Raw genomic sequence first — 13,363 nt, forward strand, 5'->3', positions numbered from 1 at the left:
ATATAACGAAGAAAACCGTTTCAAAAAGTTTAAACTTCTTTTGAATATGAAAGTGGTCAATCTAGAAACAAAAATTCAACATGTTAAATTTTCAGTATTTACACCAATAATTGTGATTTTTTTTGAAAACAGATTTATGATGTTCAACCTTTGGCCTAAAACGGAAAACGTGATTGAAATGAGGTCGATATCTTGTACCGTTTTTGAGTAATTAAGAAAAGTAACCCGCGAAAAAAAGTGTAAAAAAGGAACTTACTGTATTCAACACATTGACGATTCTCTTATATTTTAATTTTTTCAACATGAGAAAAACCAATCGAAGAGTCTTCGGTCGAATAGATTTCTGCGGTATAGCTACATCAAAACTACTCCCTAAATGAATTCGGAATTGGTGTATATAACTGTCATTTTTATGAAATGTGACAACATTGGTAGCTGTGCTGGTTTTTCGAATTACACACATTTTAATAAGGGTATAGACCATCTTACAAATCGATAGGTGTCAAGGACCCTACTGATATTGATGTTACTTTTAAGTGCGTTATGTCAGCGGATCAGTGCTTCCTGTGAAAATTTCATCCATGAATTGAGTTTTGAAACGTCACGTAAAATTGTATATAGACAGTGTAGTTCTGGTGTAGGTACATCGCAAATACGAATTCGACATAAGCGTTGGGCGTTGAACTTATGATGTGAAACAAAGTATTTGACGTGCCTTCATTCGAGTTTTGTCTTTGTCAGTGCTCGTATCATTAATATTAATATTTATTTGTTCCAAAATTTGCTAACTGCCTCGTAGCTTTTGTATTAATACAATAACTAGCATAAATAACTGTTGCAATAGTAAAATAATACTCCTTATACCGATAAGAACATAAACTGTAACTCAAAAATATTGTCTTAATCTTTTCATGAAAATTTTAGTTCAAAACATAAGAAAATGTATCATAAATACAGTGCTTTCTTTATTTCTATATATTAGGAATAATCTCAAGCTTTATTAAAATAATATTACAACATTTTTTTTTGTTTATTTGTAAAAAGTACATCAACAGGCCTTATGGCCCAACTGATTTTTTTAAGCTAAGTGCAACATGCTAATGTTAAGAATCGATTCTTTAGTATCTCGCGGCTGGCGTAAAAGTCGAAACATGATGCGTAACGGTTAAAATGGCGCTGTAGACCGATTATCGTGTCGGAGCTACTGTAGTTAGTTCACCTACTTTGCACGTGAAAAAACAGGCTATTCCGCAACATACGTGGTCTGGCATAGATGCTAGGTTGTTCGAGAATCGCCGGACAATCTACCCGTGAAGTCAATACGTCCGAGATGAATATAGCTCTGATCACATCCAGACGAATTTGCAGGGTGTCTAAAACGATGAGCCTGCAACGCTGTTCGTAGCTTGGTAGTTGAAAGGGGTCAGTCCACGGTAGTCTACGGAGAACAAAGCAAATGAACCTTCGTTGTACTGCCTCCTGCTTACTCCGTTCAGGTAGTAGGGACTCCACACTGAGAGCAGTATTCTAAGCTAGATCGTACCAAAGCGCAATATAGAAATTTTAGACAATAAATGTCGCTGAAATTTTTTGCAATGCGCATATTGAATCCCAGGTTCCTGCTGGCCTTTTCGACGGTGAAAGTCATATGTTGCTTAAATGTGAGTTTGGAGTCGAGCATTACTCCCAAGACGTTAATGCAGTTTGTGCGTCGTAGAGGTGTATTTGATAGCTTATAATCAAATTTGATGAAAAGATTACTCATTGGAGCAGCCAGACTACTGATACAGTTTCTCAGGAAAACGGACGGTATGCCATCTGGCCCAGCGGATATGAAAGACCTGAGCTTCGAGGCGGCTAATGTAACCGTGCTAACGTCGATGGAAATGTTAGTCAATGCACGACCGAGATAAGGAACACGTGCCGTCGCAGAAGTAATTTCGTCCGTCGTTAACCTTTCGTCTACAAACACGCTAGAGAATTTCCGCGAAAATAGTTGGCGGATCTCTTCGACACTATTCGCTGTATCACCGTCTAAGAACATGCTTGATGGTAGACCGCCGTCTTCTCGCTGTTCGTTTACATATTTCCAAAATGATTTGGGATTACGTTTGAGCTTGCGCTCGATATTCCGAAGGAAGCCTCGGAAACAGAAGCGACTTAGCTGTTTATAGCGAGTGTTGATCGACAGGTAGTGGTTCCGTAGAGGTAGTGTTCTGTATTTTGAAAACCTTCTCAAGGCCGCTTAAGACGTCGTAGCATAGTGTTCAGCCAGGGTAATCGCTGTTGATCGGAGTTAGTTTTTTTCGGTACATGTCGATCAATGACGTAATCTACAATATGGGAAAAAGTTTAGGCGGTCTCTCTGATAATCTGAGCTATCTCCTACAATTAACTGTTGAAAGAATCAACTATTGATTTCCAAGCAAATTCTTAGGCCAGCAACGCTATTGCTGTACCGGTTTGCCAAGAAAACATCATTTGTGATTGGCCATATAAAACAATTAAATAATAGTATATTATAAAAAGATGAGCAAATCCTGTTTTAAATATTTAACAGCAAAAAAAAAACATCATTTTATTGTTTATTTCTGAAGAAAAAATTGAAAATTGTTGGTGACAATGTGGTGGCAATTGCCACTGCCTTATGAAGGGTTAGAACAAGAAAGTTAACACCGGAAAATTGTTGGAACAAGAGTTCTTTGGGATACCTTCTTTCATCGTAAGTAATCAACAATTTCAGGGATTTGGGTAACTCGTTATGCTGCTATGGTAGCCCTTATGCATAGAAATATCCCAAAAAGTGCGCTGCAACTACCACCCAGTATCAGTGCCTGATAGACGACACGCAGCGCCAAAACACCGGTACCAGTGATAGTGTTATATTTTCGGCACTGGTGGTTCATACTTGTATTAAAACCATAGCCGAGTGCTTTTGTTAATTAGTATTGAATATAAACGACGATAACAATTGGAAATTCATTTCCATTTTCATTTCTGGGTACAGGGGAGGGCTGCAGGGCCACGTATCCAGTGCTTGAACACTTTCCATGCTGTACCAGAGGAGAGATTTAGATTTGGCATCGCAGCAAAGCAACCCGAGAGGTCATACAAATCCTGCGTTGGAATGCCGTATAGTAAGACAAGGTTGAATTTAGGGGATAGTCGAAGGGAACAGTGATAGTAGTTGCAGAAGGGTGCATGAAAAGAATAAATAAGAATAGATGTATCTGTGGTTGATGGTAATAAATTTCGTCCATTTGTAATATATGTTAGCTATGTAATATTTGTCACGTATGCCGATTTGCGTCCAGGGTCTCTCAAGGCAGCCCCTCCCAACCGCACATATATTTAAATATTTTTATTCATCTAATCTAATGAGCTTTATAGACATTTAAAGTCATTTTACAATGGCCATGCAGTATGTCATTAGGTTAAGTTATATTACTTCCTTATTTTGATTACAACCGAAAACCCCATCAAAGTCTTTTCAAAGAACGTTTGAGGTGTTTTGCAACTAGTATCTGGCCTCATTAGACTGGATATATCTTGTATAATACATAAACGAAAAGAATATGTTAGTTGGCGAATTTAAACCAGATATTACTTATTGCAAAACAGTCAAGCCCCTCAACCTCCATTCCAAGTTGTGCTCTCGTCGTATTCGGTCGCAATTTTATTTCGATCTCGATAGTGCCGACCAGTAATCCGCCTTCAAGGTCATCGTGCATTGTTTCGTGTGTGCACTGCTGCTCGTTGCCGTCCTCTATTGAAGACAAAGGAACGCATCATCGCCTTTTGCTACCGGACGCCAACTGACTCGTGCGTTGTGTCGCTACTTGAAGAGATTCAGTACCCGGCGCACTGCTGTTTGGCTGTATTGGTGTTGCTGTGTGGCTGTAACGGCTGCAGTTTCGAACGATCGGACAACCAACCCTGCTGGAAGGAAGAAGTAAAAAGTGATTGGCATCGCCCGTGCGCTGATTATGGAGGAGAACGGCTGCACACTCAAATTTTTTGCCGGGTCTCGGTAACTTATTGCCCAAGTAACACACAAAACCTGTTAGAAAATAAGTAACCACTAAATAGTCATATAAGTGTACTACAAGCGCAATTGAAAACTTGTGTTATTATATTGTGTTTGAAGTTGTTTTTCATCAGTAATACAACCGCATTTCGAAAACAAGCTCTTTTTTTCTGGTTTTGGAGATGTTTTTAATAACATGAATTCAAGAATGACAATCACTATCACTTGGTCTTTTCGTAAGACATTACACAATCTAATAACAAAACTACGTACCTGTAGAATGCTTTTCCTTCGTACAGTAGTCGAAGCATTCAACACCTAACTCAAAATTACTTGATCAAATTATTATTTAAATTATATGAACGATTTCTATATTTATTCGAAACGGTTTTGACGCGCCATCAAAAGATAAACAAAACGCTTGCAGTGTAACCAATATCTCTTTAGATTTTTGTTATTGTATATCTAACAACGTTTTCTAGTTTTGTTAGATTTCATATTCAGATAACGTTGAAACTATGCGAAAACAATTTCAATATTCAAGCGAAAGGAACAACTCTTTTTGAATGGTTGAAAATTAATTTTTGTCATCATTTTATTATCAATTAAAACTGCCACTGATAAAAGAAATTGCCGATCTAGTTGCACTGCGCAGACACAACACATTTGCGCATGCGCTGGTTAACAGTTGTCATAGCAACAGATTTGCGCATTGCCGTATTAGTACTCGAGATGTATTTTGCCACTTAATTATATCAAGTTGGCTTGCTTTCATGCAGTTATCGGTACTTGTTCTACTAGCCTTCATGTTTTGCGCTTTTCTGGTGATATTGATGTCATGGAATAGGTAACGTCAACTATTCTATACCAACGTGTGTTACTTGGGTGTCGAGAACGGCACCACTGAGTGTTCGGTTGAAAAAATATTGACAGCTGTAACATTTTATCGTATATCTCGGTACAACCTGACTGAAATTTCGGCACAAAATACTACTACCGAGATTTCGAATACTTTGCGCCCAAATTTCAGTTGGGTGAACCTAGATTTACGAAAAGATATGACAGCTGTCATTATTTTTTTAACCGAGCACTCAGTGGTGCCGCTCTCGGCAATAAGTTACCGAGACCCGGCAAAAAATTTTAAGTGTGTAAGTAGTTTTTTTTCTTGTTTTTTTTTTCTACGATAGGGCAAAGATGGTATTCGGGCTGTATTTTTCCGGCCGAAAGTAAAAGCATTGAACACAATGCAAATTTGTAGGGATCTGAAATAACAAAAGTACGCCCGAATAAACTGCGTGTTTTGGTCTCCGACTTCAAGCAAGCCAACGAGATTGCTGCTTGTGAGCTCTTCACGCGGGAGTACAACGTGTACATTCCAGCTCGCGTAGTTGAGATTGACGGTGTGGTCAGCGAATCGAGTCTGACCGTCGAGGACCTGTTGAAGGCTGGAAAAAGCCTTTTCAAGGATTCCAGCCTTAAACCAGTCAACATACTCGAATATAAGCAATTATATTCAGTGTCGCTCGACAAGGGTGTTAAAACTTACACCCCATCAGACTCTTTTTGCGTGACTTTCGCCGGGTCTGCTCTGCCGAGCTATGTGCTCGTGGACAAGATGCGTCTACCCGTGCGCTTGTTTGTACCGCGGGTAATGAATTGCCTAAAGTGCAAACAGTTGGGCCATACGGCCTCCCACTGTGGCAATAAAGCACGTTGTGGCAAGTGCGGAGAGCAACATGCAGATGACGCCTGTAATAAGGGTGCTGAAAAGTGCCTCTATTATGGCCAGACTGATCCTCTTAAAAGTCTTTTGCTGGCATTTCTACGAACAGATGAAACGTTTTTGAAGCAGTTGACTGCTAAATGGCCCCTCCTTGCAGCGATCGTATCCTTCGATAGCTGATTCATCGGCTGAGATGAAGGATTCTATCTCTATTTCACAGTGGAATTGCAGAAGTATCATCCCCAAAATTGATTCATTTAAGGTTTTGATTAATAAGCATAAATGCGATGCATTTTCCCTCTGTGAAACTTGGCCCACTTCAAATGTAGATCATAACTTTCATGATTTTAATATAATTCGCCTCTCATTGTTTCATCCCGGGCAATGAGAAAGCGGACACTTTGGCTAAGGTAGGCGCAACAAACGGTGATATTTACGACCGACCAATTGCATGCAATGAATTTTTAAAATTTTCACGCCAGAGTACACTCATCAACTGGCAGGCCTCGTGGGAAAAGGGAAAACTGAGGAGGTGGATACACAGCATCATCCCCAAGGTTTCCACCAAACCTTTGTTTCGGGGGTTGGATGTAGGACGAGATTTCATTCGCGTGATGTCTCGGATTATGTTCAACCACTACGGGTTAGATGCACATCTCCTGCGTATTGGGCTGGCGAGCAGTAACCATTGCGTTAGTGAGTTGGGGTATCAAAACATTGAACACGTTATTTAGGTGTGGGCTGAATTGCGCGGCGCCAGATCTCTACTTTTGGATACCCTCAGGGCCCGAGGAACACAGCCCTATGTGCCAGTTCGTGGTATCCTCGGTCAGCGAAACTTGCCATACATGCTACTTGTTTATAGCTATTTGAAGAGCATCAAGGTGCCCATTTAACAGCGAAACGAATCTCAGATAAGAAAAAACCAGGTTAGTTTTAGTATTAGATATAGTTTCAGCTCGTAGTCGGCAGCGAGCATAAAAAATTTGCCTTTAGCTTATAAGATATTTCAGACCATAAGGCATTAGATATAGTTGGCTCGGTAAAACATTAATTTGTATTGTGCCGTGTCAAATAAATGTTGTGCGAACAAAAAAAAAGCCCCTCAACCTAGCAGAGGTATGAAAATTGGAAAGAATTTTTAAAACTTTCTTAAAAGGTAGTAAAATATAGTAAATATTATAAATGATAGAGTGCGGGACTACTTCATACTAATGCAAAACCTGCCAAAAAGCAACCGCTTTCGCTATGGTACGATTGCCTGTCAGGTAGGGAATCGTGCTAACGTTTGCGTTGAAAAAATGGACAAAAATTGCCGATTTTTCATTAGTTTACCTTTACACGCACTGACAAAACGATGTATGCAGTATCAATCATATTGACCCATGAGTCAGCAAAAAAATAAATTTGACTGCCGTGATGGCGAAAACAGCGAAACAGTTCAAAAGTGTGCGCGTTCGAAGAACGGTACTTTGTCGCGTCGAAAATGGACATTGTGCGGGAGTTCGTCGATACCGGATACGCCCCTTCCGGCATCTACAATATCTTGGCACTATTGGACAACAATCAGAGCATTAAAAGAACGCCCGATTCCGGACGGCCGACGACTCTGAGTGAAAAGAAGCTCCGAGGGAGAAGTGGCTACATCATTGGGTGCACTTGGCCGGGAGGTCGGTGCAACCGGCCAAACAGTGGAAAAGCACCTGGCGAACATGGATATATATGTCAGAAAGCAGCAGTCCCGTCCACTTGTCTCAGGGCTGCAGGCAATGGCGCAGCGAATGCGCCTGATTATTATGGTCAAGTCAATTTGTCCGGCGAATCACGACGTGGCGGTGGCGGTGGTGGTGATCATGATCGCACCCTGGATGGCAACGACTGGCAGGGTACTTTATATTTTGCTTCCCCCACAAAGCAAGTGAGCTCCGAGGTAAAGTTTATTTCACAAACCAAGTTCCTCATGTAGGTGCTTCTGTAGCTGACAATCAGCGAGAAGGGGATGCCAAAGTTGCTCTTCTTTCGCTTCGGACTGGCCGTGAACGGGGAAATTTATAATACTAAGTGCCTGCCGGAAGTTGCGTCGTTCACAAGAAATATCATAAGGGCGAAGAGGCGGTGTTCTGGCCAGATCTGGTGTCGGCCCACTGCTCGAAGCGATCGTTGGAGGAGATGAAGCGGCTGAATATCGATGTGGTACCCATGCTGGTGAACCCACCCAACGTCCCTAAATTGCGCCTCATAGAGGATTTCTGAGCAAACCTGAAGCGTAAGATCTATTCCAACAATTTTGTCGCGAAAATTGAGGAGGAATTGTTAAATAAAACGAAGAAAGAACTCAAAAACATGCCTACACGTATGATTTCATCCGCCATAGTGAATCCTCCGGTTAACTGCCGGAAGGCCGCACGCAAGGGCGTAGAATTTTTTCCCGAGTAAACTAACACTTTCCATGTAAAATTCATTAAACTTAATTATCTGTCTTAGTTATTTTTTTACTACAATTCGAAAAAAGTCCATTTTTTTTAATGCATACGATACATCGGTAGCAATCGCTTTTGTGCAGGTTTTGCTTCATATAAAATAAAAACCTGCCGAAGTTGTCCCACATCCTGCATAATTAAGCATTCATGTTTTAGCATTACACTAAAAATTACATAAAAAACTAGGAAGAAAACTCCAAATGAATGGTTACAAACGATTTGTATTGGTTATGCTTATGAATCTCGAAAAAATATGACATGTCTATCACGTAATATACGAAATTCATGAATGTTTGTAGAAATATCCGAAAAAATCGTTGATGAATAATAGCTACAACAATTTCTTATAGGTTATCGTATGTTTGGCTTATCACATTCCTTTTTTATTCAAAATGCTGTTTTCGAATAACTGTTATGGAGACTAAATCACATATTCATAGATCTCGGTAAACGGAAAGATCTTACTATTCAGAATACAGTAACTTTACAATTATGGGTCAGTCAACGTGAAGTGCAAAAGTTGAAAAATAAATACAAAATCGGAAAAAATTAACAACCACTATTTTTTTCCCGTCTGTTTATTTATTCTACCTTCGATCATCAATTTGTTTCACTTCAACTGATTTGTATAAATCGGTTGAAAAAAATTTCAACTGATTCACAAAAGGTCAAAATAAAAATTGTTCAATTTCTGCAGGACAGACATATTTTCGTAAAATAAACCCATAATTATGGAGTAACTATACTAATCTTCTGGCGTTTCGAATCTTGTAGTTCTCTTGCGGTAACATAATCATCGCAAGAGATAATATCTCGTGAAGTATTCAAACCATCAATCAACAATATACCTATATCCGATAGCTCATTGTTTGTTGAGCATTTATCATAAGCGAATGCGAATAGGAAGCTACGGAAGCATGCAAAATCCTTGCGCAATAATTATTATTTAAAAAGAATTCATGCTTGACGATGATAATTGATGACGCACCTTTCGGTTTCTTCATTTCCCCTTGACATCGCTTGTGTGAAACAAGTTGTATGTCGCTGTAACGACAACAGGCAACAGTTCTTAGTAGGCAAGTTGAAAAAAAATGGTTTACTCAATTTCTCTCAGGGACACAAGATTTACTAACAGAGAAAGCCAGCAGTGCATACCAATGTAGTGAGAAATAATGCTTATGCAATGTCGTTATGTAAGTAAATTAGTGCAGACTATTAAAAATATTTTATTCAATCGGCTCAACGATATAGCATATTTTCACTTCTCTTAAAAATTGGTATTTTATCTATTACCATACCGAAAAGAATGATCTGTCAAATGTGATAAATTCTTATAAGCGTGTTATTTCTTAACAAATGGCCGATAATGATAACATTCATTTAGGTCTTATTTTCCCTTTACCTCAAAAGAAAAAAATCTCATTGGAACGCTCAGTTAGAATAATGCCCTTGGGTGCAAGCATCCGTTTGTAATTGTGTTCAGAATGGACACATTTACAAATTCATAAATAAATTACTCAAATCGTTATTATAATAACATACAAAGGTTGCTCATCACAAAATCAATTTATTAACTTCATTTTAGACTTATGAATCGATTATTAAACACGACTATTTGTTAATATGCTTGTAATCATTAAAAATAAAAATGAAATTTCTACACTACAATTAATATTTAAACTCAGAGCACTTTTGAGAAAAAAAGGCGACAAAAAAACCTCTATTTTGTTTTCGTTTATAGATGTAAAACGAACGGAAAACTTCGAAAAATAACTTATTAATGTGTAGTTTGACTGGAATTTTATAAAAAGTATTTTTCCTACTTATCAAAGAAGAAGACATATATTGTGGATAAATTTGTCAGTACATGTCGTAGGATGTAGACATTTTAACAAATAAACGAATATACAAAGGAATGTTTAGTTACTTGTTGATTACGATAGGGCAAAGGTTAAAAAATAAAAATGTGCGATCAGCAAAAACGTCCGGACAATGCCTCAAAAGATAAAAAATACTGGATGCAGTATGTATAAAATGTATACTTTTGCGATACCAACAATTATTTTCTTCCAATCATGTGTATGTATTAGAGTGGGGAATCGTTATATGAAAAAAAACGAAACTTGAAAGCAGAAAGCCAGAACCAAGTTTCTTTTGTTATATTGATTGGTTTTGTCTTCGCTTGGCGCATTGCATTTCAAATTTAAATGGAGATTTGTATGGAAAAACCAACTTTTCTGCATTTTCCATTCTAAAGAGCTCAAAATGGCCCAAACCATAGGTTTTATGGCTTCAAATGGTAGGTTTTTTAAAGCCTAACAACTTGGCCGAAGACACTGAAGAGCTAGGGTGTCCCAAAAAAATCCTAGAGCTGTTCAAAGTTGATTATGTCGAAATTTATGTTGCAAATCATTTTTTCTGCCAACACTGCCAGTGTAAGTATTTGGAAACAATTATAATGTATTCCGGCACGATCGGAATTTGTCTACCAGTAAAAAAAAGTCAGTCAGTGGAGTCCTCATTACCATTAATGTAGACTTTACTTCTGAAGAAATAATATCCGACAAATATAAAGAATTTGAACACAGTTGGGCCAAAGCATTTATTGCTGGCGAAGAACATATCTTCTGTTTCGTGTACTTTTCACCGGAACATGCTCATAAACATTCATATGAATTATTTTTCAAAACTCTAGAATCTATTATGTCTAACATGAAACCAGAAGTAAAACTGCATGTCTATGGCGACTTCAACCAACGTAATGCAGACTTTATCGTAGACATTGAAAATGAATCTATCTTACTCCCAGTCGTAGGCGGAAACGAAACACTGCAGTATCTTTTTGGCAAATCCTCAGAACTCGGTCTATATCAAATCAATCATGTCAAAAACAAACAAAATGCATATTTAGACCTATTATTCACAAACTGCACTGAAGACTTCATTGTAGATGCATCTTTGACTCCCATCTGGAAAAATGAAGCATTTCACACAGCAATTGAATATTCAATAGTAATGAATAACAGTTCGTACCTTAGCGACTGCGAGTACGAGGATGTACCGGAATACCACAAAACTGACTTCGAACAAGTCAAACGTAGACTACGCATAATAAATTGGCGTAGTATTATTTGTAAAGAAGGAAATGTCAACGAAGGAGTATTAAAATTTTATGAAATAATTAATCAAATTATATCAGAAAATGCACCACTAAGAAAAAGAAGACGAACGAACACCAACAAATATCCAGTGTGGTTTAATCCACAATTGAAGAACCTAAAAAATAGAAAACAAAAAGCACATAAAATGTACAAAAAAGACAACAATAGCGAAAATTTTAAAAATTACTAAGAAATTTGCCGTCAACTTGACGCAGCCATTAAAATTGCGCATGAAGAACATAACCGTAAAATCGAACATCAAATCAAGTCCTGCCCTAAGAACTTCTTCAATTACGTAAAAACCAAACTAAAAAGTAGCAACTTTCCATCACGAATGCATCTTGAAAGTAAATTAGGACAAACTAATAATGAAATATGTAGTCTTTTTGCCACTTTTTTTCAAGAAATATACACCACATTTGAAGAAACAGATCGCGACCGCGAATATTTCTCGTATTTTCCTGATTTTTCGAATTCTTTATCTGTCAATCAAATATCCGAATTCGAAATTCAGAACGCACGTAAAAACTTAGACGCTACGAAAGGTCCTGGACCTTAAAGAATAGCTCCAGTTTTTCTCGAAAACTTGGCAGAAGAACTATCTACACCTTTACTACACCTCTTTAATATGTCTCTGAAAAATGGAATTTTTCCAGAACTCTGGAAAATCTCATATTTAGTGTCAATTTTCGAATCTGGCGCTAAATCTGATATTCGTAATTATCGTGGAATTGCCATTATTTCATGCATTTCAAAATTATTTGAATCAATAATGAATGAAAAAATCTTTCAGCAAGTAAAAAACTAAATCTCTCAACTCAACAGCACGGCTTTTATAAAGGCCGATCAACTACCACAAATCTTTTGGAATTCATAACTTTCACTTTAACTGTAATGAACAACGGCAACCCATAGAAGCTCTTTATACGGACTTTAGCAAGGCATTTGACAGAATCGACATACCTTTATTGCTCTTCAAGCTCGAAAAATACGGAAAGGAAACAAAATTCTTGGAATGGCTGCAGTCATACTTAACAAAGAGAACACAAATAGTCCGCTTTCAAAATTCCTTTTCGAACACAATAGAAGTAACTTCCGGGGTTCCTCAAGGTTCTCACCTGGACCCTCTTCTTTTTATATTATACGTGAATGACATTTCCTTTCTTCTTAAATCAATACGTGTGCTTGTTTATGCTGACGACATGAAGCTCTTTATAGAAATAATCAATGCAGAAGACTTCGAAACATTCCAGAATGAAATTAATGTATTCTACACTTGGTGCAACAAAAGTCTATTGCAACTCAACATTAAAAAATGTAATTCAATAGCCTTCAGCAGAAAAACAGTAACACCACCTACAAACATTTTCTGAGGAATCCAACCAGTAGAAAAATGCAAAATCGTAAGGGACCTAGGCGTAATCTTAGACACCAAACTTACATTCATAGAACATTATAATACAATTATCAACAAAGCAAATAGTATGCTGGGCTTTATAAAACGCTTCGGCCACAATTTTCAAGACCCATATACAATCAAACTATTATATATTACATGCGTCCGACCAATTCTGGAATACTGTAGCATTGTATGGAATCCCTAAAAAACAATTTCTTTTGAATTCATTTTCGCATCCTCGCAAACTGCATACATTGCCCGCTTTACTTAACTTAAATTGTAAGTCATATGGCAAAAATGAAATTAGTTCGTAAAGTAAATTTCTTTTGTGCGCGCTTCGTAAGCTAAATTGGACAGCATTTCCCTTACCATCATATGAAGCACGCTGCATGCTTATAGACATACAAGCACTTAAAGAACGCCGCGACCTTTCAATGCTTTATTTTATCAATGACATTGTTTCTCAACGCGTGCAATCTTCTAAGTTATTATCGCAACTAAATTTTTATGCACCCAGTCGTCAATTAAAATATCGTAAAATATTTTCGGAAAACTCTCACAGAACTAACTACT

Source organism: Wyeomyia smithii, chromosome 3 (assembly GCF_029784165.1).
Source record: "Wyeomyia smithii strain HCP4-BCI-WySm-NY-G18 chromosome 3, ASM2978416v1, whole genome shotgun sequence".
In the NCBI taxonomy this organism is placed as follows: Eukaryota; Metazoa; Arthropoda; class Insecta; order Diptera; family Culicidae; genus Wyeomyia; species Wyeomyia smithii.